This window comes from Pleurodeles waltl, chromosome 5 (assembly GCF_031143425.1).
Source record: "Pleurodeles waltl isolate 20211129_DDA chromosome 5, aPleWal1.hap1.20221129, whole genome shotgun sequence".
NCBI lineage: Eukaryota > Metazoa > Chordata > Amphibia > Caudata > Salamandridae > Pleurodeles > Pleurodeles waltl.
This window is the reverse complement of record NC_090444.1, coordinates 907,776,029-907,789,271: the sequence shown is the minus strand read 5'-3', so window position 1 is coordinate 907,789,271 and position 13,243 is coordinate 907,776,029. Positions and strand designations below refer to the sequence as shown.

Below are 13,243 nucleotides of genomic sequence, written 5' to 3'. Positions count from 1 at the left end.
GATATTCATAGAAACATACACAGCCTTACGTAGGGACATTTTCTCAGAACATCATCTGTTTTATTATAAAAACACTTCTCTGTCCCATACATGTTAGAGGGAGATTCCAGCCAGATGACTACAAATGTATGCTGATTGCTGAACGCTTCGCTACAGCTGCTTATGTAGACTACATGTCTCTTGCTCAGGTATGAGGGATGATGTCTTCCTAGGGGAACCTGAAGGGCTGAAATAGAGCTTAACATACTGTGCTCTAATATAGCCTAGATAGGAATTTTTTAAATGATTTTAGTGACAAAATGGCAGCGTTATCTTTATGCTTCAGTCTCCTTGTCCCAATTCTAATCCTGTCATGCTTTATTGTCCTGGTTATTGCAGTACATGCTTTATTATCTAAGATGCAGTTGCTTCATTTAAACCTTATTGAAACATATACTGCCTCTCATTGTCCTTGTATATGTGAGACTAATGTAAATGAGAGAAACAGATGCGACCTGAGTGACCACGATTTCCCTGTGGAATCTATTGTGTCATGCGCTCGGCTGCCCAATCATTCCTGCTCTTGGGTAGAGATGAGGCACTGGTAGTTAGCCAGAGCAAAACCCGGATTAGGACGACAGATGTCACCTGTAGTGGGTTAGAGTCAGTCTCCCACAGTACAGGTGATTCTGCTGCTCAAATCCAGTAGTCTCATTAGAATAATGAGAGCCTACGCAACAGTGTGAATATCCAATAGTGTGGATCTCCACCTTTCTTCATGGTACCTAGATCTGGGGCATCAAGTACAGTGGGTGAAGCACAGAAGAAAAGGTTTTGCGTTCGTTCGACCAGGGAAAGAAACTTCTTGAATTCATCAAAACTCCTGTTTTCTTTTAACACGCCAGGAAGAGCTCAAATGACAAATGAATGGTCAGCAATGAATTCACTACACCTTTACTATGCAAAGTAATGAAAATCAGAATGATCAAAAAGATAAATAAAAAAAGAAAAAATGAATTTATTGCAATTTTTTCCCCAGAAGCAGACTTGATGATTGTGCATTCGCTTCAGAATGGTGGTGGTCGATCATGGCAACTGAACATAAACCTGTGTTGTTGCTTGCAAAGAAAATACAAACAGCCAAGGGTTCCGGCAAATGTGAACCTACACTCTTCCTCTATTTATAATCTGGGCAGTGGTCCAGATATAATTTAGAGATGCAAGTATTTTACTTCACTTTTTTTTGTTTTTTAGAAATAAATTGTGCATGCAGTCCTCTCCTTCACAATGGAGTAACAGTTAGCTTAAAAGAAAGCACATGTATGCATGATGTTTAAAACTACTTGTAAATAATGAAAACATATTCATGGGGGTGCTTTGTTTTTGCCTGGTCAAAAAACGAAGCAAAAACATAAAATGTACATTACATTTTCATATCAGTGGAGTCTTCAAGGATAACTGTGAACTCACAATGGCAACGTGGAACACAAGGTTCATCAGGATATTCTAGCCTTATAACGGTAAATCACATGACCATAATATTCCAGTTCATTGAACTAACCACCACATCACAAGGTAAATCTAGGTAAGTAGATGTATAAGTCAGAATTATATATATATATATATATATATATATATATATATATATATATATATATATATATATATATATGGAAAATGTCACTTACCCAGTGTACATCTGTTCGTGGCATTAGTCGCTGCAGATTCACATGCTGTGCAAATCCCGCCATCTGGTGTTGGGCTCGGAGTGTTACAAGTTGTTTTTCTTCGAAGAAGTCTTTTCGAGTCACGAGATCGAGGGACTCCTCCCATTTCGACTCCATTGCGCATGGGCGTCGACTCCATCTTAGATTGTTTTCCCCCGCAGAGGGTGAGGTAGGAGTTGTATATGCTAGTAATAGTGCCCATGCAATGGAGTGAATACGTATGTACATAATGTAGTTTAAAATAATATATATATATTTACAAATATACAGATGTTGAAGATCAACTTCTAAACGGCTACAGGCTCCCGGGGAGGCGGGTGGGCGCATGTGAATCTGCAGCGACTAATGCCACGAACAGATGTACACTGGGTAAGTGACATTTTCCGTTCGGTGGCATGTGTAGCTGCAGATACACATGCTGTGCATAGACTAATAAGCAGTTATCTCCCCAAAAGCGGTGGTTCAGCCTGTAGGAGTTGAAGTTGTCTGAAACAGTGTTCGTAGAACTGCTTGGCCTACTGTGGCTTGCTGTGTTGTTAGCACGTCTACACAGTAGTGTTTGGTAAATGTATGAGGCGTAGACCATGTAGCTGCCTTACATATTTCTGTCATTGGAATATTTCCTAGAAAGGCCATGGTAGCACCTTTCTTTCTAGTTGAGTGTGCCTTTGGTGTAATAGGCAGTTCTCTTTTAGCTTTAAGATAACAGGTTTGAATGCACTTAACTATCCATCTAGCAATGCCTTGCTTAGAAATTGGATTTCCTGTATGAGGTTTTTGGAAAGCAATAAATAATTGTTTTGTTTTGCGAATTAGTTTTGTTCTGTCAATGTAGTACATTAACGCTCTTTTGATGTCCAATGTATGTAGTGCTCTTTCAGCTACAGAGTCTGGCTGTGGGAAGAACACTGGTAATTCTACTGTTTGATTTAAGTGGAACGGTGATATGACGTTTGGTAAAAATTTAGGATTTGTTCGTAGAACTACCTTATGCTTGTGTATCTGAATAAATGGTTCTTGTATGGTAAATGCTTGAATCTCACTTACTTTTCTTAAAGATGTGATGGCAATTAAAAATGCAACTTTCCATGTTAAGTATTGCATTTCGCAAGAGTGCATGGGCTCAAAAGGTGGACCCATGAGTCGTGTTAAGACAATGTTGAGGTTCCACGAAGGAACTGGTGGTGTTCTTGGTGGTATAATTCTCTTTAGACCTTCCATAAATGCTTTTATGACTGGTATTCTAAATAGAGAAGTTGAGTGCGTAATTTGCAGGTAAGCTGAAATTGCTGTAAGATGTATTTTAATGGAAGAAAAAGCTAGCTTTGATTTTTGAAAATGTAGTAAGTATCCTACGATGTCTTTGGCAGATGCGTGTAAGGGTTGAATTTGATTATTGTGGCAGTAATAGACAAATCTTTTCCACTTATTTGCATAGCAATGTCTAGTGGTAGGTTTCCTAGCTTGTTTTATGATCTCCATACATTCCTGTGTAAGGTCTAAATGTCCGAACTCTAGGACTTCAGGAGCCAGATTGCTAGATTCAGCGATGCTGGATTTGGGTGTCTGATCTGTTGTTTGTGTTGCGTTAACAGATCTGGTATGTTTGGTAGTTTGACACGAGGCACTACTGAGAGGTCTAGTAGTGTTGTGTACCAAGGTTGCCTTGCCCATGTCGGTGCTATTAGTATGAGTTTGAGTTTGTTTTGACTCAGCTTGTTTACTAGATATGGAAGGAGTGGGAGAGGGGGAAAAGCGTAAGCAAATATCCCTGACCAACTCATCCATAGCGCATTGCCCTGAGACTGATCTTGTGGGTACCTGGATGCGAAGTTTTGGCATTTTGCGTTTTCCCTTGTTGCAAATAGATCTATTTGTGGCGTTCCCCAACTCTGGAAGTAAGTATTTAGTATTTGGGGGTGAATCTCCCATTCGTGGATCTGTTGGTGATCCCGAGAAAGATTGTCCGCTAGCTGGTTCTGAATTCCTGGAATAAATTGTGCTATTAGGCGAATGTGGTTGTGAATCGCCCAATGCCATATTTTCTGTGCCAGGAGACACAACTGTGTTGAGTGTGTGCCTCCCTGTTTGTTTAGGTAATACATCGTTGTCATGTTGTCTGTTTTGACAAGAATGTGTTTGTAGCTTATTATGGGTTGAAATGCTTTCAGCGCTAGAAATACTGCCAATAGTTCTAAGTGATTTATGTGAAACTGTTTTTGGTGAGTGTCCCATTGTCCTTGGATGCTGTATTGATTGAGGTGTGCTCCCCACCCTATCATGGAGGCATCTGTTGTTATTACGTATTGTGGCACTGGGTCTTGGAAAGGCCGCCCTTGGTTTAAATTTATACTGTTCCACCATTGAAGCGAGGTGTATGTTTGGCGGTCTACCAACACCAGATCTAGAATTTGACCCTGTGCCTGTGACCACTGTGATGCTAGGCACTGTTGTAAGGGCCGCATGTGCAACCTTGCGTTTGGGACAATGGCTATGCATGAGGACATCATGCCTAGGAGTTTCATCACCTTTTTGACTTGTATCTTTTGATTTGGATACATGGCCTGTATTACATTGTGAAATGCCTGAACCCTTTGTGGACTTGTGAGTGGCAATCCCTTTTGCTGTGTTGATTGTCGCCCCTAAGTATTGCTGTGTTTGACACGGCAGAAGGTGTGACTTTGTGTAGTTGATTGAGAAACCTAGTTTGTGTAGGTTTTCTATGACATACTTTGTGTGTTGTGAACACCTTTCTAGAGTGTTGGTTTTGATTAACAAATCGTCTAGGTACGGGAACACATGTATTTGCTGCCTTCTGATATGTGCAGCTACGACTGCTAGGCACTTTGTAAAAACTCTTGGCGCAGTTGTTATTCCGAATGGCAACACCCTGAATTGGTAATGTGTTCCTTGGAACACAAACCTTAAGTACTTTCTGTGTAAAGGATGTATCGGTATATGGAAATATGCATCCTTTAGGTCTAGTGTTGTCATGTAGTCTTGTTGTTTGAGTAGTGGGATTACGTCTTGTAATGTCACCATGTGAAAGTGATCTGATTTGATGTAAGTATTTAATGTTCGGAGATCTAATATAGGTCTCAGAGTCTTGTCTTTTTTGGGTATAAGAAAGTACAGAGAGTAAACTCCTGTTCCTTTCTGGTGTTCTGGTACTAATTCTATTGCTTCTTTTAGTAGTAATGCCTGAACTTCTAGTCCTAGAAGATCTATATGTTGTTTTGACATATTGTGTGTTTTCGGTGGCACGTTTGGAGGGAATTTGAGAAATTCTATGCAATAACCATGCTGGATAATTGCCAGTACCCAAGTGTCTGTTGTTATCTCCTCCCAATGTTTGTAAAATTGACTTAGTCTCCCCCCCACAGGTGTTATGTGTTGGGGATGTGTGACTTGAAAGTCACTGTTTGTTTTGAGGGGTTTTGGGGCTTTGGAACTTCCCTCTATTTTTTGGGAATTGTGCTCCTCTATATTGCACCCGAAAACTTCCCCGCTGGTATTGGCTTTGATAAGTGGGCCTTGCTTGTGAGGTTGTGGCCTCTGTAGGTTGACCTCGAAACCCTCCCCTAAATGGTGTTTTGCGAAATGTGCCTCTGCTTTGTGGGGAGTAGAGTGCGCCCATGGCTTTTGCGGTATCAGTATCTTTTTTGAGTTTTTCAATAGCAGTGTCGACTTCCGGGCCAAACAACTGCTGTTCATTAAAGGGCATATTCAGCACGGCTTGTTGTATTTCCGGCTTGAATCCTGACGTACGCAACCATGCGTGTCTCCTTATTGTTATTGCAGTATTTACTGTCCTTGCAGCTGTATCTGCTGCGTCCATTGATGACCGTATCTGATTATTGGAGATACTTTGTCCTTCTTCTACCACTTGTTGTGCCCTTTTCTGGAACTCTTTGGGTAAGTGTTCTATGAAATGCTGCATTTCGTCCCAATGAGCCCTATCGTATCTTGCCAAAAGTGCTTGTGAATTGGCAATACGCCATTGGTTTGCTGCTTGTGCTGCAACTCTTTTACCCGCAGCATCGAATTTGCGACTCTCCTTGTCTGGAGGTGGTGCATCTCCCAAGGTATGAGAGTTTGCTCTCTTGCGAGCTGCCCCAACAACCACAGAATCTGGTGTTAATTGCTGCGTAATATAAACAGGGTCTGTTGGTGGTGGCTTATACTTTTTTTCCACCCTTGGAGTTATGGCTCTGCCTTTAACAGGCTCCTGAAATATTTGTTTTGAATGTTTTAGCATTCCTGGGAGCATAGGTAAGCTTTGGTATTGGCTATGAGTGGAGGAGAGTGTATTAAATAAAAAGTCATCCTCAATTGGTTCTGAATGCAAGGTGACGTTATGAAACGCAGCTGCCCTTGAGACCACCTGCGTGTAGGATGTACTGTCTTCAGGTGGCGACGGCCTTGTAGGGTAACAGTCTGGGCTGTTATCTGATACAGGAGCATCATAAAGGTCCCATGCATCAGGATCATCTTGACTCATTGCAGTATGAGTCGGAGATTGCATCAGTGGTGGAGTGGCTACCGGTGATGTATGCATTGATGGTGGTGGAGATGGTGGTGGAGTTGTTTGTCTTGCCACCTTTGCCTGTGGCCGCTTGTCCTTTTCTTGAAAGGCAAGTCTTCTTTTAATCTTAATTGGGGGAAGAGTGCTTATCTTCCCTGTGTCTTTTTGAATGTGGAGCCTTCTTTGAGTGTAGTCCGGCTCAACAGACTGAAGTTCCTCTCCGAACTTATGTCCTTGCATCTGGGAGGACAATCCTTGTTCCTCTGTGTAGGAACCTGTTTTCGGTTCAGATGCTGGATGTTTCGGAATCGAAATCTTTTCGGTCGCCTTTTTGGGCTCCGAGGCAACCTTCTTTATTTTCGGCGTCGTGGTTTCTCGGTGCCGAACCATTTCGGTGCCACTGTCTCGGTGCCGAATCTGTTCGGGGCCGGTGTCTCGGGCCCGAGATTGCGGTGTGGCGGTATCTCGACCGGAGTCGGATGACTTCGCCACATGCATGCCCTTTTTCAGTGCCGATGATCGGTCACCTATCTTTCGGGTTAAGCCATGGCCTGTTGGCGGTGGCGTCCCCTGGGCTTTTGTTGTCTTCTCGTGAGTTTTATGTTTCCATGTCTTACTCACGGTTTTTGGCGTTTCTTCGGGATCGAGCTCGTCCGAGTCCGATTCATGGATGGAGAAGCTTTCTTCTTCCTCCTCGAAACGCCCTTGTCCTGTCGGCGCTGACGCCATCTGCAGTCTTCTTGCTCTTCGGTCTCTTAATGTCTTATTCGACCGAAACGCTCGACAGGCTTCACAGGTATCCTCCTTGTGCTCTGGAGATATACACAAGTTACAGACCAGATGCTGATCTGTATATGGATACTTGTTATGGCATTTTGGGCAGAAGCGGAATGGGGTCCGTTCCATCAGCCTTGAAGAGACACGTGGCCGGGCCGACCAGGCCCCGACGGGGGGATTGAAAATACCCCGAAGGGCCACCGGAGCTCTTCAAAAATCGGTGTCGATCTGTTATAACTAACCCGATACCGAACGCAAACAATACCGACGATTTTTCCGAGATTCTAACTAACTTTCCGACCCGAAACACGGAGCGAAAAGGAACACGTCCGAACCAGATGGCGGAAAAAAAACATTCTAAGATGGAGTCGACGCCCATGCGCAATGGAGTCGAAATGGGAGGAGTCCCTCGATCTCGTGACTCGAAAAGACTTCTTTGAAGAAAAACAACTTGTTACACTCCGATCCCAACACCAGATGGCGGGATGTGCACAGCATGTGTATCTGCAGCTACACATGCCACCGAACATATATATATAATAATGTAGTGGATGCTTTCTAGGTCGGTTTATTAGATCTCAATATAATGTCAGACAAGTGTTTTGTTCTGCTAGGAGCATCATGGGAAGTATCTGTGAATTGGATGCGGTCTTGGAGCTACTACTGATCATAAGTACACCGCTAAAAGTAATCTACAAGTAGGTTTGACATCAGTCAATCAAGATTTCCACCACTGCATTATATGAAGAGCTAGTAAACATTAGAAAAATATGCTAGACACTGTTTTGACACATATGACTTTTCTTTTATTTAGGATGTCCAGCTTGTGAGTGCCACTGGCCTCTGTAATCCAAACACTAATGTTGGCCAGAAACGTGCTTGAAAGAAGGGTGACTGTTTGGGAAGTAAGGGCACAGCATGCACCAGGAGTTTGTTCACATATCAGAATCACAACACACCAACACAAAACACAGTTCTTATTTTTAAGGAACAACGTTGGGGTTCACTTGCCTTCAATACTCCTATAAATTAGTAATGGTTGGACCATAATAAACAATGATATCCAGAAAATGAGGTTCAGAAGCAGAGAGAAAAAGGACTGAAATGCCAAGCCCAAGAAAACGTGGCTGTCAATCATTTCTTTGACTCTAAGGCTGTCAAGGACATGAACCACAGCATGCGAGCAGGTATGTATATGTATTCTCGAATTATCTGACCACACAATTAAATATCCCAAAATGAAGGAACATTTCAAAGTATTCCACAGATTCTTAGCTAAGAGATGAATAACTACTAGGAAATTCTTCCAAGAAGGGTACGCTCATAGCTTCTAGCAGTTATGCAAGCGCAGGCCACAATATGATTATCCAGAAGTATGCTTTAATCAACCCACAAGATGCAAAGAAGTGGGTACATTTCACAGGACTGGTCATTCAAGCTTCAGGGAGGGCAAGAATATGAGCTGGGACAAAACCTTTACTAAACATACGCATGTCTGAAACTTCCTTGACCGCTAATTTGCCATCAAGCTGGGTTCTAAAAGTGGACAGGTTAAAGTTGTAAGTGAAAACTTGGCAAGGGAGTACAGAAACAATGACAGTCAGAGGCACAGAGATTCAAGATTGCAGGACTCAGAGGAGAGGTGTTTACTGAGGACATAAACGATCAGGACATAAAGGTTCTTCAATGTGAGCCCAAACTAGCCCTGGAGGCCCTTATTTCTCATACATACAGCTTTAAGGCTAGCTTGAATTTCACAAAAAATTGTAAGACGATCCCTCGCCCACCAACTTAGGTGGCATGCTTCATTACTGGTCTTCCTCATTCATTAGAAATTACCATAGTGATGAATGGGGCCCCTGTATTTAGGAGGTACTGTTTTTGGTGGGTTCGCGATCCCAAAGAAAGATTTTAAACATCTCTATAAGTCTGCCAACTAATTTTTATTCCTGGAAGGTTAAAAGGATGATTGCAAAGTGGTTTGGGATGCCAAAGCTGACTATAGCTCCATCTTCCCCTTGGTTAATGGATTTCAGTCTTTTAGTGCCCCTTTAACGACTGTCTGATGGTCCCTTATGGTTGCCGCCTTCATGGGCCAATAATTCCCAATAATGAGGGACTATATAGATCATTTACTCAACAAAGAAATGCAAGTACTAGAGCACTTATCACATGAGTGTTTTATAAAAGGGAGAGCTTTATGTGCTGTGAACAAGTGACAGAACAAATACTACAAGGATCCAGGTCCAGGACCCAGGGCCACTATAAGGCTGAAACATGTTGATTAGGGAGATGCAGGAGCTACAATCATCACTGGCATCCCATTGAATGGATGCAGGTGAGGCATATTGACACTCCCTTTTGAGGACCAAGACTTATTTTTCCTCAACAAAATTTGATCCAGAGTAAGACGGAGAAAAACACATAAGGAAGAGAGCGAAGAGGGAAGTGACAGATGGGAAAACAGTGAGAAAGAAAAAGCAGGGCTGAAAAAGAACCTGTAAAAGTGAGATGACGAGGCAGGGAATGTTTGTTGGTGGATTAAAGAAGCATGTATTGGAATCAAGACTCCACAGGCTTGGTATTCCACACTCCAATCGTTGGTAGTCCCACCTGCGGCATCTGAGCAAAACTTTGTGCTTTAGCACTTAGGCCGATTCTGAGTTTGTCTGACTCCAGACACTTTTTATTGCACCAGATAAATAGCTATACCTTGGTGTACATTACTTATTGAGTGAGATAAACAGGACCGATTACAAGCTTCTGGGGAGAAACGTGGATTTAGGTGCTTAGCACACCAAAATCCACAATCTACAGTAATACTGTACACAATTCCCCTGTTAAATTCTAACAGGTTTGATCTGCCCAAATTATCAGAATGGGGAGATATTTAAAACATTTGTAATTACCAGATGAAGTGAATACCTCATCTCATTATTCCAACCACTGCACAAACAAAGGTTTATGCAAGGTCAGAAAACACTTACCTATTCGTAATCAGGGTCTCATTTGTTCCCCCCAAATTACTCACTGGTTAAAGGAGTTATCCAGTGTAGAGAAAAACCTTACTGAGTCCTGCATCACTACGAAGCATCGCTGCAGAATGTTCCTTTGTTTGATGATGTCAGCTTGTGTTTTGAGTTCCACTGTGATATCATCTACCGGATCAATCAATCAATAAATGTATAAAGCGCGCTATGTACCTGTTAGGGTTTCGAGGCGCTAGGGGTCGGGGGGGGGGGTGCTGCTATCGTTCGAAGAGCCATGTCTTGAGGAGTCTCCTGAAAGTGAGGAGGTCCTGGGTCTGGCGTAGTGAGGTCGGGAGTGAGTTCCAGGTCTTGGCGGCGAGGTAGGAGAAGGATCTGCCGCCAGAGGTCTTGCGCTGGATTCGGGGGACGATGGCGAGGGCAAGGTTGGCAGATCGTAGTTGACGTGAGGGAACGTAGAAGTTGAGTCTGGTGTTCAGGTAGGTAGGTGCGGTGTCGTGTAGTGCCTTGTGTGCGTGGGTGAGGAGTTTAAAGGTGATCCTCTTGTCCACGGGGAGCCAATGGAGGTCCTTCAGGTGAGGGGAGATGTGACATCGGCGGGGTATGTCGAGGATCAGGCGGGCGGATGCGTTCTGGATGCGTTGGAGTCGTTTGATGTCTTTTGTTGGGATGCCTGTGTAGAGTGCGTTGCCGTAGTCGAGTCTGCTACTGACGAGGGCTTGGGTCACCGTCTTTCTGGTTCCTGTTGGAATCCACTTGAAGATTCTGCGGAGCATTCGGAGGGTGTTAAAACAGGAGGATGAGACTGTGTTGACCTGTTTGGACATGGTGAGGGCGGAGTCGAGGATGAAGCCGAGATTTCGTGCATGGCTGGCTCGGGTGGGTGGGGGGCCCAGGGCGGAGGACCACCACGAGTCGTTCCAGGCCGAGGGGGTGCGCCCGAGGATGAGGACTTCCGTCTTGTAGGAGTTAAGTTTCAGGCGGCTGTTGCTCATCCACTCAGCGATGGATTTCAGTCCCTCGTGAAGGTTGGCTTTGGCGGTGAGAGGATCTTTGGTCAGGGAGAGGACGAGCTGGGTGTCGTCGGCGTAGGAGAGGATGCTGAGGTCGTGCCGGCGGGCCAGTTGTGCGAGGGGGGCCATGTAGACGTTGAACAGCGTTGGGCTTAGTGAGGAGCCTTGGGGGACGCCGCAGATGAGGTTGGTGGCTTTGGAGTGGAAAGGTGAGAGTCGGACCCTCTGAGTTCTGCCGGAGAGAAAGGAGGAGATCCAGCTGAGGGCTTTGTCTTGGATGCCGGCTTCGTGTAAACGGGTAAGTAGGGTGCGGTGGCAGACTGTATCGAAGGCGGCTGATAGGTCTAAGAGGATCAGGGCAGAGGTTTCGCCGTTGTCCATTTGTAGTCTGATGTCATCTGTGGCGGCGAGGAGTGCAGTCTCTGTGCTGTGGTTTCGTCTGAAGCCGGATTGGGAGGGGTCTAGGATGGAGTTGTCTTCTAGGTAGTGGGCGAGCTGTGCGTTGACGATCTTCTCGATGACTTTCGCTGGGAAAGGGAGGAGGGAGATCGGTCGGAAGTTTTTGAGATCGTTGAGGTCGGCCTTGGGTTTCTTGAGGAGGGGTTGGATTTCTGCGTGCTTCCAGCTGTCCGGGAAGGTAGCGGTGTTGAAGGAAAGGTTGATGATCTTGCAGAGTTTGGGGGCGAAGGTGACGTCGGCTTTGCTGAAAACGTGATGTGGGCAGGGGTCAGAGGGAGATCCTGAGTGGATGGAGTTCATGGTCTTTAGGGTTTCGGCATCGTCTACTTGGTTCCAGGTGGTGATGTGGTCGGCGTGGGAGGAGTTGTTGGGGGTGGGGTCTGGCGGAGGTGAGGTGTTGAAGCTGTCGTGGATGGCTGCGATTTTCTGGTAGAAGAAGGTGGAGATATTGTCGCAGAGTTTCTGGGATGGAGGGATGTCGTTGACGTTGGCGTTGGGGTTGGAGAGTTCCTTCACGATGCCGAAGAGTTCCTTGCAGTCGTGAGCGTTGTTGTTAAGGCGTTCTGTGAAGTGGGAGCGCTTGGCGAGTCGGATCAGTTGGTGGTGTTCACGGTTGGCTTCCTTGAGGGTAGCCAGGTTCTCGGGTGTGCGCTCGAGGATCCATTTTTTCTTGAGTTTCTGGCAGGTGCGTTTGGAGGTGGTCAGTTTGTCTGTGAACCATGCTGGTTTTTTCTTTTCTTGGTTGGCGGTGGGTCTCTTGAGTGGGGCTAGGATGTTGGCGCAGTCGAGGATCCATTGTTGGAGGTTGATGGCGGCGGAGTTCGGGTCGGTGGGGTCGGGTGGTGGGTTTTTGGCGAGGGTGTTGGTTAGTTGGTCTTCGGTGACTTTTCCCCAGCGGCGGTGAGGCGGTAGAGGGGTGCGGTGGTGTTCGGTGTTTTTCTTGAAGGAGAAATGGACGCAGTGATGGTCGGTCCAGTGGAGTTCGGAGGTGTGGCTGAAAGAGATGTGGTTGCTTGAAGTGAAGAGTGGGTCAAGGGTGTGGCCGGCGATGTGGGTGGGAGTGTTGACCAGTTGACGGAGTCCGAGGTTGGAGAGGTTGGTGGTCAGTGATTAGGTGTTGACGTCATTGTTGTTCTCCAGGTGGAAGTTAAGGTCTCCCAGGAGGATGTAGTCTGAAGAGGCGAGGGCGTGGGTGCTCGCGAGGTCAGAGACGGTGTCGCTGAAGAGGCCTCTTGGTCCTGGAGGACGGTATATGAGGGTTCCTCTGAGGGTAGTGTTGGGGTTCGTGTGAATCTGGAAGTGGAGGTGTTCGGCTGTCTTGAGGGTGTCGTCCGTGTGGGTGTGGATCTTGAGGGTAGATTTGTGGGCGATGGCTATTCCTCCGCCGATTCCGTTGGTGCGATCTCTTCTGGTGATTTTGTAGCCGTCAGGGATGGCGATGTCAGGGGCCGAGGAGTCGTTCCACCAGGTTTCGGTCAGGAAGGCTACATCTGGGGCGGTGGTGTCGAGCAGGTCCCAGAGCTCGAGGGCGTGCTTTTGTGCGGAGCGTGTGTTGAGGAGGATGCAGTGCAGGTGGTTTGTGTTGGTTGTTGCTGGCTTCGTTGTTTTGTTGCAGGTGAAGTTGCAGGTGCGGCAGGAAAAAGGTCCTTTGATGTGCTTTGGGGTGGCCTGGAAGCACTCTGTGGAGGGACCAGGGTTGAGGGCGTGGAGTTCGTTGGCCGAGTATCGAAGGCACGGGGTGCGGGGGGCGTGAGGACCAGGGGGGGTGGCGCTGGG

At 45.8% G+C, this 13,243-nt stretch overlaps 1 protein-coding gene across 1 annotated transcript in view; it reads right to left on the bottom strand.

The window, feature by feature from the left end:
• ENTPD6 (ectonucleoside triphosphate diphosphohydrolase 6) overlaps positions 1-13,243 on the bottom strand; it is a 296,348-nt gene that overhangs the window by 115,212 nt on the left and 167,893 nt on the right. The gene's annotated exons all lie outside the window — the stretch shown is intronic.